At 37.2% G+C, this 20,250-nt stretch overlaps 1 long non-coding RNA gene across 2 annotated transcripts in view; it reads right to left on the bottom strand.

The window, feature by feature from the left end:
* Positions 1 to 12,421: 12,421 nt before the first annotated feature.
* Positions 12,422 to 20,250, bottom strand: part of LOC140521096 (uncharacterized) — a 31,886-nt gene continuing 24,057 nt past the window's right edge. The window contains exon 5 of one of the 2 annotated variants that reach the window (XR_011972792.1): positions 12,422 to 12,939. This is a non-coding gene — a long non-coding RNA (uncharacterized lncRNA). Of the gene's footprint in view, positions 12,940 to 16,500; positions 16,779 to 20,250 lie in introns of those variants that run through there. The other variant, XR_011972791.1, reaches the window with a different exon arrangement.

Here is a 20,250-nt window from a genome sequence, read left to right as displayed (position 1 = left end):
TGATAACACTTTCATTGTTTTTTCCTGGTATCATTTCCTAAAAAGAAATCTCAGTTCCTTGCCCTGAGTACACTCTTTCTCTGTTACTACAGGGGTCATGGTTTCACCTCTCATGTCTCTTCTACCCTGTCCCTATTCACTGGTGAAGTGAAGCAAAGAATGAAAAGCTTGTAAATGCTTCTCTTCCTCCCTCATCCCTCTTCTTTATCTTAGCCATTCCAGTCCCTCATTAAGGTTTCAGTGGTGGTTAAAAGGACAGAGCTTCCCAATTGAGATACTACTCTAGTGCTAAAAGCTCCATATGTGTATTTGATTGAATTCACTTCATCCTGTTAGAAAGTCTGAGGAGAAAATGTCCATTAAAGACCTATAGGGAGACAGCCTAAACTAGTCAAGGATAAAGAAAATTGAATAACAGTGGTCCTCATTTCTCATTTTGCTACTGATTGCAAGACTGAGCTGTTTTTTTCCTCAGGTCTATTTCCTCAAGATCAATTCCAGCTACACTAGTTGCCTCCCAATTTTCACTGTAAAGAAAGATTATCTATCCATGGACCCGAATCACCACAATGCACAGGACAGAGATAACTTCATTCTCTGGAGCAAATTATCTTTGGGATTTCACCTCCAGAAACCTGTGAATGAGCTACATAAAAGGATAATATCACCCAGTATGCAGTCTGATTGCTTCTAGGTTGTAAATTAAAATACTAGGACATATTATTATTCAGGTTGACCAAGGAAGTTGGAGTAGGGTAGCTGAAAGAAAGAAAAATGATAGCCCCATTTATACTATGCCAATATTTTTATGTATCACAGTGCAGAGAGGTTGAATCATCTTAGATTGTGGGCCCAACACTGAGAAAGGCAAGCAAAATCTATATTAAAGCTTCTGCATAAAGATAATCTACAGTGACTTAAACAACACTTGACACCTATTGTGCTGCATAGTTAGAACTCATAAGACTGACATTAATGTTTCTCTAGAACCATTCCTGAGTCCTTCTTCCACTTTCATTGTGGAACCAGAGAACTTAAATGGGAAGCTAAACTTGTTTGGAGCTAGTACAAGCGGGAGGTAGCAACCAATGCAAAAGCAAAATTGGCACTGAGCTTTTCATATTTGATTGAATTTCTTGTCATTACTTTTCTATTCTGTTCACAAAAATAGCTTTTATTTTTAATGCATTTGGGTTCAATTTGATCTGGCAAAAGAGGTATATTAGTCAATGCTAAGATGTGTAAGGTTTGGTGCTGAAAGGAAAGCTACAAGAAGCAAGCTTCAAGCTTCAACCAACCATCTTGTTAATTTCAATCTCAATAGAATATCTATAGGGTATTCTTCTTGCAGGTCCCATAGTCTGAATTTCTTCTTATAGGTTTTTATTTATTTTTGAAATTTTATATACACATTTTTGTATGTTTTATATTTTGTATTTATATACAAATAAAATTTGTGTATTTTATATATTTTGTATACTTTATATATTTATTATTGTACCCATCAAAGCCATGCTCATTTTTGAAGGCCCACCATAACACTCCTATGGTGAAGTGGAGGAGATTTTAATTTCATTTTCATTCCAAGTGGGGACCTACTCATTAAGACTGCAAACGGGTGAAGGAATAGAGGGAAAAAAACTATTTTTAATTGGGTAATTGTTTTTAATTATTCAATACTGAATAGGTTCACCCTGGAGAAGACACTGAACCAGAATTCAGTGATTATGTAAAAAGGTTAGAGAACAGATTTCAATTATCCAATAAGATGATAAATATAGACCAACATGGCAGAGTGAGCACCTACTCACCTAAACTCTAAGACAAACTCCTTCAGATATCTCTAAAAAGTGAATCTGAATGGATTTTTGAGGGGCAGAAAGATGAACATTGTTGGGAAGGATCTGTTACATGAGGCTGGAGAACACAGTGCACACTGTACAGGCTATACCAGCTCAGTCCTCACTGTGTCAGGGCCCTGCAGAAAGCTCCAGGGGGCCTCAGGCAACAGCCACTCTGTGGAAACTCAGGCATATCAGCCCAGGTCAGAAGTCCAGCAGAACTGAGTGAGTGAGAGACATTGAACCCCAGGTATCTGCTCCTGAGACTATCAGCCCGAAAATTAAAATCCACCTACTCAAACTTCTAGGAGCAAAGATAGCAGACTGATCAGTAAATGCTCTCCCTTTTCCATTGCTGACCTTGAAAGATCCTTAAAATATTTTCCCAGGAAAAATCCTGGAACAGTGGGATCAGCAGAAGGGTTAAAAAGTCTCTTAGCAAATGGTGCTAGAATAATTGCTAAGGAGGGTCCCTCTTGCTGTGGCTGAAGGTGACAAGTGCAGGACCAGAACCATCCCAGGCAGCCCCACCTCAGCAAACCAGGAAGAGATTCTTAGGCCCAGGGGTGTGGAGCCCATAAGTGCCAACATCAGGACCCCAGGCTTGCCTCAGATTCCCAGTGGAATCTGGAATACTAGTGTAGATGGGATCACCAACAGCTGATGTTCCCTGTGCTCTAGCTCAGCAGAGGAGATCTGATGTATCCAGATCACCCCTCCCCTACACATAACATAGCTAGCTCCAGGGCAACTTTTGGGAAAATCAGAATGACTTCACCAGGCCTCTGCTTTTTCACACCAGATACCTCAGCATCAGGTAAGCTGCAGCATTTCAGCTTTTGGATGAAAGAAGAAGAGGCCACAACACAGAAAGCCTCAAGTTCAATGCAGAAGAACTGTGGGACAGAGTCTCTTGTGCCCCAGAAGCAGAGATCTACTTTAAAAACCAGGAAAAGGGTGATTATAATGAGTAAGAAGCAAAGCAGAAAAGAAAAGACCATAGAATCTTTCTATGGGGTGAAGGACCAAATCACAAATACCAAAGAGGTCGGCATTGACACTGTTCTCCCATCTAAAACTTCAGAAAAGAATACGAACTGTTCACAAGCCTAAAAACACTCTTGGAAGAGTTGAAGGATTTTAAAGGCCTGTTGGGACTGGAAGCTCAATTCCGTGTGGACAGTCTCGGGCAGGTAAAAGTGGGACTTCTAAATCTTAGAGTCTTACGAGGCCCTCCATGAACAGCGGGGGTTCGAGAAGGTCAGACCGAGCTAGCTCGGCTAGCTCGGGTATTTCCGCCTCTCCCCCGGAGATACCTGATGGGTGGAGTCTCCCTGCCCTCGAGGTCGTCCTGGATTGGAGCACACCTAGTTACCTAACAGCACGGTATTGAGATGCAAACTGTGTGGCTGAAGATTAAGTAGGATTGAGGAAGCCTAAAAGCTCTCTTAGCACGTGTGGAGCCAAGAGGACAGTAAGGCTCCTCTTCTTTTCTTTCCTCTCTCCCCTCCCCCTCTCTCCCCGCTTGTACTTCTACTTCCAATCCCTTAAGCTTAGCCTCCTTAGGAAATCTCCCCCTCTTCGTCCTAAGAAAGAAGATCCCCTGCACTTGTAACTGAAACCCTGTAATAAAGCTCGACCCCTGTTTGACTCTGGAACGTCCTTTCTCTCATACGTGCATCTGGCGTGGCCAGCCGAAGACCTCGGGAGGTGAGGTAAGGAAGACTCGGGTAGCCCAATACAGGCCTCTAGGCTTGGCAAAGGCCAAATTAGAAAAATTGAAGAAAAACTGGCCAATGATTTTAAAAATATGAAAAAAGAATCACAGAAGGTTTAAAAGAAAAATTGAAAAGATGGAAAAGGAAGCAAAAAACCTAACTGGGAAAACTGTACAAATGGGAAAGGAAGTACAAAAACCAACTGGAGAAAAAGCTCATTAAATGAAACAATAGGACAGAAGGAAAAGGAGATGCAAAAAACTAAGTGAAGAAAACAATTTGATAAAAATTAGAATCAGGCAAGTAGAAGCTAATGACTCTATGAAGCATCAAGAATCACTCAAACAGAATCAAAAGAATGAAATGGTAGAAGAAAATGTAAAATATGTAATTGGAAAAACAACTGACCTGGAAAATAGATGCAGGAGAGAAAATCTAAGAATTATTGGCCTACCAGAAAACCAAGATGAAAAAAAGAGCCTGGATAATATCTTCCAAGAAATCATCAGGGAAAACTTCCCAGAAGTCCTAGATACAGAGAATACAATAGTCATTGAAAGAATCCACCATTCACCTCCTGAAAGGGATCCCAAACTAAAAACATCAAGGAATATCATTGCCAAATTCCAGAACTATCAAGTGAAGGAGAAAATACTGCAGGCAGCCAAAAAAAAATATATTCAAATATTGAGGAGCTACAGTCAGGATCACACTAGACCTTGAAGTTTCTACATTAAAAGCTTGAAGGAATAGATAATATGCTATTCCGAAAGGCAAAGAAGATGAGACAACAACCAAGGATCAGTTACCCAGTAAAGTTGATCATAATGTTTCAGACAAGGAGATGGACATACAATGAAATAAGGGATTTTCAGACCTTCCTGATGAAAAGACTAGAACTCAAAAGAAAATTTGATCATCAAACACAAGTCTCAAGAGAGACATATAAAGGTAAATGGGGGGGGGAGGATATTGTTATTCAATATGGGCAAACTGTTTACATCCCTATAAGGGAAGATGATACTTGTTAATCTTTTTTTTTTAATATTTATTTATTTTTATTATTTTTTAATGTTTAACAATCACTGCCATACAATTGAGATTTTATTCCCCCCACACCTACCCCCCACTACCCCCCTCCCTCCCCACGACTGCATACAATTCTGTATAGGTTCTACATATACTTTCCTATTGAGTATATTTTCACTATAGTCATGCTATGTAGTCAGACTAAAATAAATGAAAGAAATCATATAACAAATCAAAACATGATACACAAAAACATACACATACACAAACATGATCTGCTACATTTTGCGAATGACTTCCATATTTCTTTCTCTGAGTGTGGAAGGCATTTTGCCTTGAGAACCACCATTGGGATTTTTTTTTTTTTTAAGAAGTTCTTGCGTTATTACGAAATTCCAAGTCTACCAGAAAAAATTGTCACACACTGTGGTCGTTGCTGTGCACAAAGTTCTCCTGGTTCTGCTCCTTTCACTCAGCATCAGGTCATATAAGTCCTTCCAGGCCTCTCTGAAGTCTTCTTGTTCATCATTTCTTATGGCACAATAGTACTCCATTACATTCATATACCATAATTTATTCAGCTATTCCCCAATTGATGGACATCCCATTGACTTCCAGTTTTTGGCAACTACATAGAGTGCTGCTATAAATATTTTTGTACATGTGGGACCCTTTCCCATTTTTATGATCTCTTGGGGATACAGTCCTAGTAGCGATATTGCTGGGTCAAAGGGTATGCACATTTTTGTGACCCTTTGGGCATAGTTCCAAATTGCTCTCCAGAATGGTTGGATGCGCTCACAGCTCCACCAACAATGAATTAGTGTTCCAACTCTCCCACATCCTCTCCAGCATTTATCATTTTCTTGTTCTGTCATGTTTGCCAATCTTATAGGTGTGATGTGGTACCTCAGAGTTGTTTTGATTTGCATCTCTCTAAGCATTTTTTCATATGATTATAGATATCTTTAATTTCTTCTTCCAAAAGTTGCCTGTTCATATCCTTTGACCGTATATCAATTGGGGAATGACTTGTATGATTATACATTTGAGTCAGTTCTCTACATATTCTAGAAATGAGGCCTTTATCCCCGAGCTTAGCTGTAAAAATTCTTTCCCAATTTACTACATCCCTCTGGATTTTGGTTGCATTGGGTTTGGTTGTGCAAAAACTTCTCAGTTTAATGTAATCAAAGTTATCCATTTTGCATTTCATAATGCTTTCTATCTCTCCTTTAGTAAAAAATTCTTCCCTTCTCCATAGATCTGAAAGATACACTATTCCTTGCTTCTCCAGTTTATTGATGGTATCAATGTTTATACCTAAATCATGTACCCATTTGGATTTTATTCTTGTGTATGGTGTCAGGTATGGGTCTATGCCTAATTTCCGCCACACTGTTATCCAGTTTTCCCAGCAATTTTTGTCAAACAGTGAGTTCTTATCCCAGAAGCTGGGGTCCTTGGGTTTAACAAACAGAAGGTTGCTATATTCCTTGCCTACTGCGTCTTGAGTGCCAAGTCTATTCCACTTGTCTACCTCTCTGTTTCTTAGCCAATACCAAGTGGTTTTGATAATTGCTGCTTTATAGTACAGTTTGAGGTCTGGTAGCACTAGGCCACCTTCCCAAGCATTTTTTCTCATTAGTCCCTTTGATATTCTGGACCTTTTGTTTTTCCAAATGAATTTTGATATTATTTGATCCAGCTCTAGAAAATAATTGTCTGATAGTTTAATTGGTGTCGCACTAAATAAGTAAATTAATTTAGGTAGAATTGTCATTTTTATTATATTAGCACGGCCTACCCATGAGCAACTGATGTTTTTCCACTTACTTAAATCTGACTTTATTTGTGCAAAAAGTGTCTTGTAATTGTGTTCATATAATCCCTGGGTTTGTTTTGGCAGGTAAACTCCTAAGTATTTTATACTGTCTACCCTAGCTTTAAATGGGATTTCTCTTTCTATCTCTTGCTGTTGGACTTTGTTGCTAATATATAGGAATGCAGATTTGTGTGAGTTTATTTTGTAACCTGCAACTTTGCTAAAGTTGTTTATTATTTCAAGTAATTTTTTACTTGAATCTCTGGGATTCTCTAAGTAGATCATCATATCATCTGCAAAGAGTGATAACTTAGTTTCTTCTTTGGCTATTCTTATTCCTTCAATATCTTTATCTTGTCTAATTGCTACAGCTAACATTTCTAGTACCATATTGAATAATAGTGGTGATAATGGACATCCTTGTTTCACCCCTGATCTTATTGGGAATTCACCTAGCTTATCCCCATTGCATATAATGCTTGCTGAAGGTTTTAGATACATACTGCTTATTATTTTATGGAAAGTTCCCTTTATTCCTACGTTCTCCAGTGTTTTTAGTAGGAATGGGTGTTGTATTTTGTCAAAAGCTTTTTCTGCATCTATTGAGATAATCATGTGGTTTTTGTTAGCTTTGTTGTTGATGTGATCGATAATGCTATTAGTTTTCCTAATATTGAACAAGCCCTGTAATCCTGGTATGAATCCTACCTGATCATAATATATTAATCTCGTGATAAGATGCTGTATTCATTTTGATAAAATCTTATTTAAAATTTTTGCATCTATATTCATTAGGGAAATTGGTCTATAATTTTCTTTCTCTGTTTTGTCTCTTCCTATTTTGGGTATCAAAACCATATTTGTATCATAGAAAGAATTTGGGAGGACTCCTTCTTCCCCAATTTTCAAAAATAGTCTATATAGTATTGGAATTAACTGTTCTTTAAATGTTTCATAGAATTCACTTGTGAATCCATCTGGCCCTGGAGATTTTCTCCTAGGGAGTTCATTGATGGCTTGTTCAATTTCTTTTTCTGAGATGGGGTTGTTTAAGTATTCAACTTCCTCTTCTGTTAATCTGGGCAATTTGTATTTTTTAAAATATTCATCCATCTCGTTTAGATTATCGAATTTGTGGGTATAAAGTTGGGCAAAGTAGTTTCTAATTATTGTTTTCATTTCCTCCTCATTGGAGGTGAGTTCACCCCTTTCATTTTTAATATTAGTAATTTGATTTTCTTCTTTCTTTTTTTTAATCAGATTGACCAAAGGTTTATCAATTTTATTAGTTTTTTCATAAAACCAACTATTGGTTTTATTTATTAATTCAATAGTTTTCTTAATTTCAATTTTATTAATCTCTCTTTTGGTTTTCAGTATTTCTAATTTGGTATTTACTTGGGGATTTTCAATTTGTTTTTTTTCTAGCTTTTTCAACTGCAAGCCCAAGTCATTAATCTCCTCTTTCTCTATTTTATTTATGTAAGCATTTAAAGATATAAAGCTTCCCCTAATAACTGCTTTTGCAGTATCCCATAAGATTTGGTATGTTTTCTAATTATTGTCATTCTCTTGAATGAAATTGTTGATTGTTTCTATGATTTCTTCTTTAACCCAACCCTTCTTTAGAATTAGATTATTTAGTTTCCAATTGATTTTTGGTTTCTCTTTCCATGGCCTTTTATTACATGTAATTTTTAATGCATTATGATCTGACAAGGATGCATTGATTATCTGTACCTTTCTGCACTGGATTGTGAGATTTTTATGTCCTAGTACATGGTCAATTTTTGTAAATGTTCCATGTACAGCTGAGAAAAAGGTATATTCCTTTCTATTCCCATTTGATTTTCTCCAAAGATCTATCATATCCACCTTATCCAGAGTTTTATTTACCTCCTTAACCTCTTTCTTGTTTATTTTGAGGTTAGATTTATCGAGTTCAGAGAGGGGGAGGTTGAGGTCCCCCACTAGTATAGTTTTGCTGTCAATTTCTTCCTTCAACTCCCCCAACCTCTCCTCTAAGAATTTGGATGCTATACCACTTGGAGCATACATGTTTAGTAATGATATTGCTTCATTGTCTATGGTGCCTTTTAGCAGGATATAGTTTCCATCCTTATCCCTTTTGATTAGATCTATTTCTGCTTTTGCTTTGTCTGAGATTAGGATTGCTACTCCTGCCTTTCTTACATGAGCTGAAGCACAATATATTCTGTTCCATCCTTTGACCTTTATCCTATGTGTATCCCCCCATTTCAAATGTGTTTCTTGTAAGCAGCATATTGTTGGATTATGGCTTTTAATCCATTCTGCTATCCGTCTCCATTTTATGGGAGAGTTCATTCCATTCACATTCACAGTTATGGTTACAATCTGTGTATTTCCCTCCATCCTCTTTCCCACCATTTGTGCTTTTAGCTCTCCCGTCTCCCTTCCCCTCCTCAATAGTATTCACTTTTCTCCCCCTCCTCCTGCAGCCTTCCCCTCCTTCTTTTAGCCCCCCTCCCTTTTACTCCCCTTTACTCTTATTGCTTCTTTCCTCCCTTTTAGCCTCCCTCCCCTTTCTTCCCCCTTCCCCTCCTACTACCTATAGAGCTAGTAAGGATTATCTACTTAAGATTATTGTTCCCTCCTTTAAACAAATCAGATGAGAGTACCTCTCAAACAATGCTCATCTCCCTCCCCTCCTTCCCTCTACTATAGTTTTGTACTTCTTCCTGTGATGTAATTTGCCATTTTCTGCTTCCTCCTTTTCACACCTCCTATTACAATCCCTTCTCATACTTAAATCATATTTTTGACATGACATCATTTACTTTATACCCGTTCCCTCTGCGTATATCCCTTTTATTATAATAGCTGCACAGTTCTCAAGATTAACAGGTATCATCTTCCCTTATAGGGAGGTAAACAGTTTGCCCTAATTGAGTAGCAAGTTTTTGTTTTTGTTTTTCCCCCCTGTTTATCTTTTTATGATTCTCTTGAGACCTGCATTTGAAGATCAAATTGTCTATTGAGTTCTGGTGTTTTGGTCAGGAAGCTCTGGAAATCCCTTATTTCGTTGAATGACTTTCTCCTTGCCTGAAATGTTATGCTGAACTTTGCTGGGTAGTTGATCCTTGGTTGAAGTCCCAACTCCTTTGCCTTACGGAATATTGGGTTCCAATTCTTTCGATCTTTTAATGTAGAAGCTGCAAGTTCCTGTGTGGTCCGGACTGTATGTCCTTGATGTTTGAATTGTTTCTTTCTGGCTGCTTGTAGTATTTTCTCCTTCACTTGATAGCTCTGGAATTTGGCAACAATATTTCTTGGGGTTTTGAGTTTGGGATCCCTTTCGGGAGGGGAACGGTGGATTCTTTTGATGACTATTTTGCCCTCTGAGTCTAGTACTTCTGGGCAGTTTTCCTTGATGATTTCCTGGAAGATATTGTCCAGACTCTTTTCTTCATCATGGGTTTCTGGCAGGCCAATAATTCTTAAATTTTCTCTCCTGGATCTATTTTCCAGGTCAGTTGTTTTTCCAATTAAATATTTTACATTTTCTTCTATCTTTTCATTCTTTAGATTTTGTTTGACTGATTCTTGTTGCCTCATTGAGTCATTAGTTTCTACTTGCCCAATTCTAATCTTCATCGTATTGTTTTCTTCAGTTCACTTTTGCATCTCCTGTTCCATCTGACCAATTTTTCCCTTTAAGGAGCTATTTTCTCCATTTAATTTTTATACTTCTTTTTCCATTCGACCAGTTTTCCCAGTTATGTTTTGGGTTTCCTTTTCCATTTGATCAATTTTCCCAATTAGGTTTTGGGTTTCCTTTTCTGTTTGATTAACTCTTCCTTTTAGGGAATTATTCTTTCCAGTTAATTTTTGAACTTCCTTTTCCATTTGTTCAATTTTTCTTTTCAGAGTGATGTTCTCATCAGTGAATTCTTTTTTTATAAATTTAAAATCATTGGCCAGTTTTTCTTTTATTTCCTTCTTCAGCTGTTCCAGGTAATCTAGTTGAGCTTGAGAGAAATTCATAGTCCCTTCTGAAGTTTCAGATGGAAGTACAGTCTCAGCTCTGACCTCTTTGGTATTTGTGTTTTGGTCCTTATCCCCATAGAAAGATTCTATGGTTTTTTCACTTTTCGTCTGCTTTTTCCGATTCATGATGTTGGCTGAGTGTTGTAGCTTCTGGTTCTTTCAGTCAGAAGGTACAGAACTTTGTGTTGAGCTGATGTGTGAAGAAGCTAAAAGCAGGTTTTTGTTTTTTGTTTCCCAGATCAACCCTGGGGTTAGCTTGTGAGGTGTGTGGGAGGAGTGGTCTGGTCACAGGAGATCTCCTCAGCTGACCTGAGGCAAAGGCAAGGTCAGGGGATGGTGATCCCAGCTTCCCTATTGTCTTTCCTTTTCCCCTGGAGGGCTGAGGCAGGCCTAGATACTAATGCGTGTTCCCACCCCTCCTGGGGCTTGTCTCCCGGGCGCTGAGGCTTGCCTGGGTCTCAGTGCAAATTTTCTCTGTGCTGGGTCCTCTGTTCTTCCGGATTGCCTCCGCCACAGTAGGAAGAATCCCCCTTTGCTATTTTCCTAGCCTCTGGTGTTATGAGACTATTTGCCCCCTTCTGCTGTTCCCGCTGATCCAGGATTTTTCTGGGGAAATATTTTATGGTTCTTTCACGGTCATCAGGGGGGAGGAGAGAGCATTTACTGATCACTCCGCCATCCTGGCTACCGGAAGTTCAAGTACGTGACTTACCGAAGTTTAGTCTTCAGGCTGAAGGTTTCAAGGGCTGCTGCGCTGATATCTGGCACTCAGCGGCTCTCACCAGCTCGGTTTGGCTTTTCTCCTGCTCCGCTGGTTTCGCCCGCCACTCTCGGGCTTCTCAGGTCCCTTCCACCCTGCTGCGCTGACCGCGCTGCGCTGTGCGCTGGGGGCTCACCCCCACAGAGCAGATCCTTCCCGTGGACCTTCCAGTCTAACCCGGGCTCCGAATCTATCAAAGTCTGTCACCCACTGGATTCCACACCTCCAAATTTTGGTCAGATTCTCCTTTCAGAGGTATCCAGAGGAATTTGTCCAGGAGCTTAGGTGAGTTGTTGCTTTCACTCCGCCATCTTGTCTCCGCCCCCCATATACACCGATACTTGTTAATCTTGAGAATTGTATATTTATCATGATATATAAAAGGGATATACATAGATAGAGGGAGTGGGTATAAAGTAAATGATGTGATCCTAAAAATGTGATTTAAGGGTGAAAGGGATTGTAGCCGGAGATGTGAAAAAGGAGAAGGTCAAAAATGGTAAATTGCATCACAGGAAAAGCCACAAAGATATATTACAGTAGAGGGAAAGAGGGGAGGGAAATGAGCATTGTTTGAGATGTACTCTTATCTGATTGGATTCCAGGAGGCAACAACAAACTCAGTTAAGTATAGAAATCTAACTATATACGCAATAGGAGGGGAAGGGGAAAAGAAAAGGGAGAGCAGGTTAAAAGGGAGGTAAGAAGTAGTTAGGGTAAAGGGGAGTGAAAGGGAGAGGGGCTGGAATAAGAAAGGGAAGACTGAGGGAGGTGGTGGCCAAAAATTAAAACTCTATTGTGGAGGGGAAGTGAGAAGGACAACTAAAAGCACAAATGGATGTAAAAAAGATGGAAGGAAAGATGTAGAGAGTAATCATAAGTGTAAATGTGAATGGGATGAACTCTCCCTTAAAGCTGAGACTGATAGCAGAAAGAATTAAAAATGATAATCCAACAATATATTTTTTTTTAACAAGAAACATATTTGAAATGGGGGCAGAAACACAGGGTAAAGGTTGCAGCATCTGATGTAAAAAAAGCAGGAATAGCAATCCTAATCTCAGATAAAGCAATAGCAGAAATAGATCTAATCAAAAGAGGTAAGGAAGGAAACTATATCCTTCTAAAGGCACCATAGACAATGAAGCAATATCATTACTAATCAAATATGCTCCAAGTGGTATAGCATCCAAATTCTTAGAGGAGAAGTTAAGGGAGTTACAGGAAAAAATAGACAGCAAAACTGTACTAGAGGGGAACCTCAACCTCCCTTTCTCTGAACTTGATAAATCTAACCTCAAAATAAACATGAAAGAAGTTAAGGAGGTGAATAAAACTCGAGATAAGGTAGATATGATAGATCTCTGGAGAAAATTGAATGAGAATAAAAAGGAACATACCTTTTTTCTGAGGGGTAAATGTCACATATACAAAAATTGAGTACGTACTAGGCCATAAAAACCTCACAATCCAGTGGAGAAAAGAAGAGATAGTGAATGCATCCTTCTCAGATTATAATACAATAAAAATTATATGTAATTAAAAACCATGGAATGATAGACCAAAAATTAATTGGAAACTAAATAATCTAATCCTAAAAAATGAGTGGGTTAAACCACAAGTCATAGAAACAAGCCACAGATTCATTTAAGAGAAAGACAATAATGAGACAACCTACCAAATCTTTTGGAATACTGCAAAAGCAGTTCTTAGTGGAAGGTTTATATCGTTGAATGCCTACATGAATAAAATAGAGAAAGACAAGATCAATGAATTGGGCATGCAGCTGAAAAAGCTAGAAAAGAAATAAAATGAAAATCCTCAGGTAAATACGAAATTACAAATATTGAAAACCAAAGGGGAGATAAATAAAATTGAAATTAAGAAAACTACTGAACTAATAAATAAAACTAAGAGTTGGTTTTATGAAAAAAACAATAAAATTGATAAACCTTTGGTCAATTTGATTTAAAAAAAGAAGAAAACCAAATTATCATTCTCAAATATTAAAGAGTAAACTAACTTCCAATGAAGATGAAATTAAAACAATAATTAGAAATTACTTTGCCCAACTGTATGCCCATAAATTTGACAATCTAAATGAGATGAATGATTATTTTAAAAAAATATGAATTGCTGAGATTAACAGAAGTTGATTACTTAAATAACCCCCTCTCAGAAAGAGAAATTAAAGAACCCATCAATGAATTCTCCAGGAAAAAAATCTCCAGGGTCAGATGGATTTACAAGTTTATTCTATCAAACATTTAAAGAACAGTTAATTCCAAGACTATATAGACTATTTGGGGAAACTGGGGAAGAAGGAGTTCTACCAAATTCTTTTAATGATTAAATTATACTTCTCATACCTAAGCCAGGAAGAGCTAAAACAGAAACAGGAAATTATGGACCAATTTCCCTAATGAATGTAGATGCAAAAATTTTAACTAAGTTATTAGCAAAAAGACTACAATAACTTATCACCAGAATAATACATTATGATGAGGTAGGATTTATACCAGATGTGGAGGGCTGTTTCAATATTAGGAAAACTATTAGCATTATTGATCATATCAACAACAAAACTAACAGAAACCACATGATTATCTCAATAGATGCAGAAAAAGCTTTTTATAAAATACAACACCCATTCCTACCGAAAACACTGGAGAGCAAAGGAATAAATGGAACTTTCCATAAAATAATGACCAGTCTCTACCTAAAACCTTCAGAAAGCACTATATGCAATGGGGATAAACTAGATGCATTTCCAATAAAATGATTATTATCACCATTGTTGTTCAATATGGTACTAGAAATGTTAGCTGCAGCAATAAGAGAAGAAAAAGAAATTGAAGTAATTAGTATAGGTAAAGAGGAAACTAAGTTATCTCTCTTTGCAGATGATATGATGATATACTTAGAGAATCTCAGAAAATCAAGTCCAAAACCACTTCAAATAATAAATAACTTTGGCAAAGTTACAGGTTATAAAATAAATCCACATAAATCATCTGCATTTCTACATGTTACTAACAAAGCCCAATAGCAAGAGATAGGAAGAGAAATGCCATTTAAAGCTAAGACAGACACTATAAAATATCTGGGAATCTACCTAACAAAACAATCCCAGAGACTACATGAACTCAATTACAAAATACTTTTCACACAAATAAAGTCAGATCTAAGTAAGTGGGAAAACGTTAGTTGCTAGTGGGTAATCCAATGCCTGACACTGTACACAAGAATAAAGTCCAAATGGGTATATGATCTAAGTATAAAGACCGATACTATAAAAATATTAGTGGAGCAAAGAATAGTGTATTTGTCAGATTTACTGAGAATGGAGAAATTTTTGACTAAAGAAGAGATAGAAAACATTATGAAATGCAAAATGGATAATTTTGATTACATTAAATTGCAAAGTTGTTGCACAAATAAACTAAGTGAAAGCATGAGTAGGAGGGAAGCAGAGAACTGGGAAAGAATTTTTACAACTGGAGTCTGTGATAAAGGCCTCATTTCTAAAATACATAGAGAACTGAGTCAAATGTACAAGAATACAAGTCATTCCCCAACTGATAAATGGTCAAAGGATATGAAGAAGCAGTTTTCAGAGGAAGAAATCAAAGCTATCTATAGACATATGAAAAAATGCTCTAAATCACTATTGATTAGAGAGATGCAAATCAAAACCACTCTGAGGTATTATATTATACCTTTCATATTGGCTAATATGACAAAACAGAAAGATGACAAATGTTGGAGAAGATGTGGGAGAATTGAAACACTAATTCATTGTTTGTGGATCTGTGAGCTGATTCAACCATTCTGGAGAGCAATTCTAACTCTGCCCAAAAGGCTACAGAGATGTGCACACTTTTTGACCCAGTAATATCGCTTCTAGTACTCTATCCCCAAGAGATCATAAAAATTGAAAGGGTCCTACATGTAGAAAAATATTTATAGCAGCTCCCTTTGTGTTGGTCAAAAACTGAAAATCAAAGGGATGTCCATCAATTGGGGAATGACTGAACAAGTTGTGGTATGTGAATGTAATGGAATAGTATTGTGCTACAAGAAGTGATGAACAGGAAGACTTCAGAGAGGCCTGGAAAAACTTACATGAACTGATACTGAGTGGAAGGAGCAGAACTAGGAGAACTTTGTTCACAGCAACAACCACAATGTGCCAGGAATTTTTCTGGTGGACTTAGTCCTTCATAGCAATACAAGGACCTAAAAAGTTCCCAGTGGATTTTTGAAGCAAAATTCTTTCCATATCCAGAGAAAGAATTGTGAAATTGGATCACAGAATGAAGCAGACCATTTTCTTTTGTGTTATGTTTTGTTTTGTTCTGTCTTATGGTTTCTCCCATTCATTTTAATTCTTCTAGTCAACATGACTATGGTAAAATTGTATTTAAAAAAAGACTAACCACAAAAAAGATGAATATCGGAAAGAGTGAGAGATGAAGATCCCCAAGTAGGGGCATTATAGGGAAGATCTGGAGAATCAGGAGTATAGCCAGAAGAGGAAAAGAGAAAAAATTATGGCTGTTCTGGTAGTCTTCTAAAATGGACATTCAAAAGGAACCAGCCAATCATAGGTTACATGTGTGTAGGGTACTTCCAAAATGAGAAGTTCAAGTATAGAGTGTATTTACAAGGTGAAGATACTTCTGTGACTTTCTAAAGGAAGTGTCTAGAGTTGAGAATGCAGCCTGGAGAAAACCTAAGGAGGTCAATAAAGCATTTCAAAATTTCAGAGAGGAAACTGCAGAGACTTAGGATGGGTAAAACATAGGGTAATTTGTTACTATGTGTTTAATTTAAAAAACTCACATATGAATGCATTTAAAAATCATCATGCATGACACAAGGTCACAGCTCTCTTTGTGGTCCTCATTTGTTTTTCTTTAGGTTTGAAGAACTTGGTGTTCTTTAATCACTGTGTAATTCACGATAAGGCACCAAGATGGCTTCAGTGGCCTGAAGTCAGGAAGACTCATCCTGAGTTCAAATCTGGTCACAGATACTTATTTGCTATGTGACCCAGAAAATGTCACTTAACACTGTTTGCCTCAGTTTCCTCATTTGTGAAATGAGCTGGAAAAGGAAATGGTAAATCATTCCAATATTTTTACCAAGAAAATACCAAATGGGTTCATAAAGAGTTGGTCATGACCGAAAAACAACAAAAATCCACAATAAAATAATTTTTAAACATTTTACAAAGGAAAAGCAAATAAATGAATTGAGATGACTTCAAGCTATGTCAGACATCTCAGCTTTGCCATTGGCAAATTTGCTCCCCATCCCCAACTACTGAACATCAATGTGGAAACATGGGGAAAGACGAAGGAAAAAGATATGGGCATTAAGCCGTTTCTACTCTATTTGCTTCTTAGCAGATGCATGAAATATGGAGGTGGACTTCTCCTTACCAAAGTCAATCCTTCAGATGTTTGACATTGATCCTATCTTTTGCCATCTCCTTAAGTATGCCTTTTTGAGCATTCATTCTGCTGTTCTATGTTCCAGTCCCTCTTTATCACAGATTTCTCCTCTGCTTTCTGAAAATGTGACAACGTTCCATCCGTTGTTTAAAAATATACCTTCAATTGATTCTACTATACACTAAAGCTATAATTCTATATTTTCATCACCTTTCCTGGGAGGTGGAGGGGAAGCAATCCATATTCATTATCATTGATTTCATTTAATGTTCACTTCTCAGCTCCTTTCAAACAGATTTCCATTCCCACTACTTGACTGAAACAGATCTCTCCAAGACCAAGTATTTCTTTATTGCTAGACATAGCAGCCTTTTCTCAACCCTTTTCCATCTTGACACTTGGCAATGTATGGCTATTGTCCATTCCCTTCTTCTGTATTATTATCTATTCCCTGTGTTTCATGGCAAAACTTCCATGGTTCTCCTTCTGTCTGACAGCTACTTTCAGGTCTTTTTGTTGTTATTGTTGCAAATTTACCATTCACATCAGAATCACTATGTGTGGGTATACCCTTCCTTCTCCATTTTCTCTTGGGACTTCATCAACTTCCATAGGTTATCTTTATAAAAATAATTCACTTTTATCATGACCCATGGCACAATAATATACCTATATACATTCATATAAATAATATTATTCAGTTAGCCCCAATTCATAAGCATCCATTTTCATATATATATGTATATATGTACATAAATATATACATGTATATATACATACATAAATTTTTACATATCAATCCTTTTCTCTCTCATTTTCATCTTTCTGGGTATCTACCTAATAGTAATGTTTCTGGTATCCATGATTAGGAACTTTAGCGGTATAGTTCCAAATTGTTTTCTACAGTGGTCAGACCAATTCACATCTCCACACAGCCCTTTTATGTACCTACCTTCTCATAATTCCTCCAACAATTTTCCTTTTCCATTTTTTGTCACCATTGCCAGTCTAATGATTATAGAACTTCAAACTGTTTTTATTTTCATTTCTCACATTATTAACTACTTTTAACACCTTCAACAAATTTACTGGATTTTCCAAGTAACTGAAATTTAGCACTTTACCAACTCTTTTTATCTTTAACTCATAGCCTTCATTTCGCAGATGAGGATTTGAGAGTCCACAGAAAAGGTATAATATAGTGGATGTGTAGCTAGAAGAAGTAAGTTCAGATTCCAAATTGGATACTTAAGCTTTATGTGGCTTCAACTTTATGAATCTTAGTTTCTTCACCTATCAAAGGGAGATAATACTTGTAAGACATCACTGACCAGGCTGTTGCTTTGTAAATTGTAAACAATTATAGAAAAGTCAGCCTTTTGATTTCAGTGCCTTGCCCTAGGTCACAAAGGTAGTAAGTAAGAAAAAGAGATTTTGAACCTAGGACCTCAGATTCCAAATCTAGGGCTCTTCTTATAGCATTTTATGTTTAAAGTTATCATGGATCTTAAGAGATCATTTAGTCCAGGGGTGGGGCCTTAAGGCTACAAGTTCCCTACCCCTGATCTACTCCAACCTTTGACCCACAGATGAAGAAACTGAGCCCTAAATGCTTCTTTTCTACCTTCTCAGAACCATTCATTATTCTATCATCAGATTGACTAAACTAGGTTGAGAGTAAATGAGAGATGTCAAATTCATCCAAGTGTTAGGGAAATGTCCACCCCAAGCATGTGAAGACTTCCTCTGGTGAAATGATTTGATGAGAACAATTTCTTAAAATGTCAATGAAAGTGACTGAAGAAGGATCTGTGAAGTACTTAGAACTTAACCAATTATTGAAGATGTAAAGGCTATCCTTTGCATCTTGGGCCATCACCTATCTTCTTGGCTTTTGTCTTGCTGCTGGATTTTGGTGACTTTGGAAAGGAGAGCAAGGCTAAAGATTCTGTCCAATTCTGCCTCACTTAAGGCTAATTCATGGAAAAGGCATGACCCTGTGATGTCATTGGTCCTCTTCAAAATAAAGCACAATCATCAACAACAACCATCATTCCTGTGCTGTTTTCATCTTTAGGCAACTAAGCAACACTCATGGTAGAATGCTAAATTTGGAGTCCAGAAGACTTGAGTTTAGAGCTTGCCTCGAACATTTACTAGACTCATGATTCTGGGCAAATAAGTTAACCTCTACCAACTTGTTTTCTCAACTGTAAATTGCAGATAACAATAGCATTTATCCCACATAGTACTTGTGAGAATAACATGAGATCAACTTTGCAAGTCACTTTGCAAGCCTTAAAGTCTGGGTGTAAATGCTGGCTATGTTTTTCTTCCTCTTCTGAATCTCTGGTCATAGCACCATATTTGTCTTGTCTGCAGCCTGTCTTCCAGATCAAAAGCAATGTCCTAACCTGAGTGAACCATATAAACAAATTCCCCTCTGAAATAGGTAGATGTCTCATACTGTTTTGTCTCTCTGAGCACGTAATAAATGCAGACAAATGTTTTGTAAAACAAAGAAATGGTCACATAATGTAGTCCCACCCAGATCTTGGAAACTCAAAGCTAGAGTATATAATACATGACCAAAGAGCAAAGGGGAAGAAATAAGAAGAAGCAAGTATCCAACATTGGTCTCAGTCACCAAGACTCAATTATAAAATTTGTAGGTTTGTACTTTCTGGTTCCTTATTTACACAATGAGATATATTTAGCCTCCTGGATGGCAGGGGGGAAATGCTAATCCTGAGTGCTGCTGTGCGCGTTGATTGTATCTGTCTCCTACCCACTGCAGGCAAAATTATAGCTCTTGGGGAGCTGATTGTCCTCAGCTAAACACTGTAATTTCTAGTATAATTGGCCAATAAATAACAACAAAAATTAATAGTTTTATTTAAATACTAATGGGATTCATTCCTATTCAGTTTTAGCGTATTTCACAGAGAAAGTAACATGTCCAACACTGTGAGAACCAAATGGAGCCCCAGAAGCCTCCAGGACATTTTTAGCTCCCAGACAGCATATCTTTGTTGTAATATTTAAATGAGCCCATTTTCTATGGTAATTTGGGTGTTATCAAGTCACAATATATATTTTTATTCACTGACAATGGTAGGGTTTTTTTCTATTATTTTATAGTTATTTTGTTTATTAGTCTTTGGATAATGCTGTGTTTATTTTCATGTTTTGTTTTGTTCCCTCCATCCCCCAAAGACTAATATTTAAATGGAGAGAAAGGAAGGGGGAAGGAATGTAGAGAAAAAGATAAATGCAGAGGAACATGAAAAACCTTTATGAATTCTATAGCTAAGAAAAATATGTCAGCAATTTTAAAAGATATAAAGCTCAAAATGAAGTCATCCCTGGTTCAATTGAAAGAAACTCTTTTCTGAGATTGGGAAGGGCAGAATAGAGAGACAAAGGGAAAAAATCTCCCCTATCCAAGTACAAGGAAATAAATCCTCTTCTGTGTCTAAATTGCATGATTATTTTGGGTCTCTAGTTTTAGCTACACAACCTATAAGATTGGAGAGTGCATAATGACTTTTTCTTTAGGCCAGACTTTTGTCATTTCCCCAAAAGTTCA

The sequence above is a fragment of the Notamacropus eugenii genome, chromosome 1, assembly GCF_028372415.1.
Source record: "Notamacropus eugenii isolate mMacEug1 chromosome 1, mMacEug1.pri_v2, whole genome shotgun sequence".
Classification (NCBI taxonomy): domain Eukaryota; kingdom Metazoa; phylum Chordata; class Mammalia; order Diprotodontia; family Macropodidae; genus Notamacropus; species Notamacropus eugenii.
This window is presented reverse-complemented; position numbering and strand designations above follow the sequence as displayed.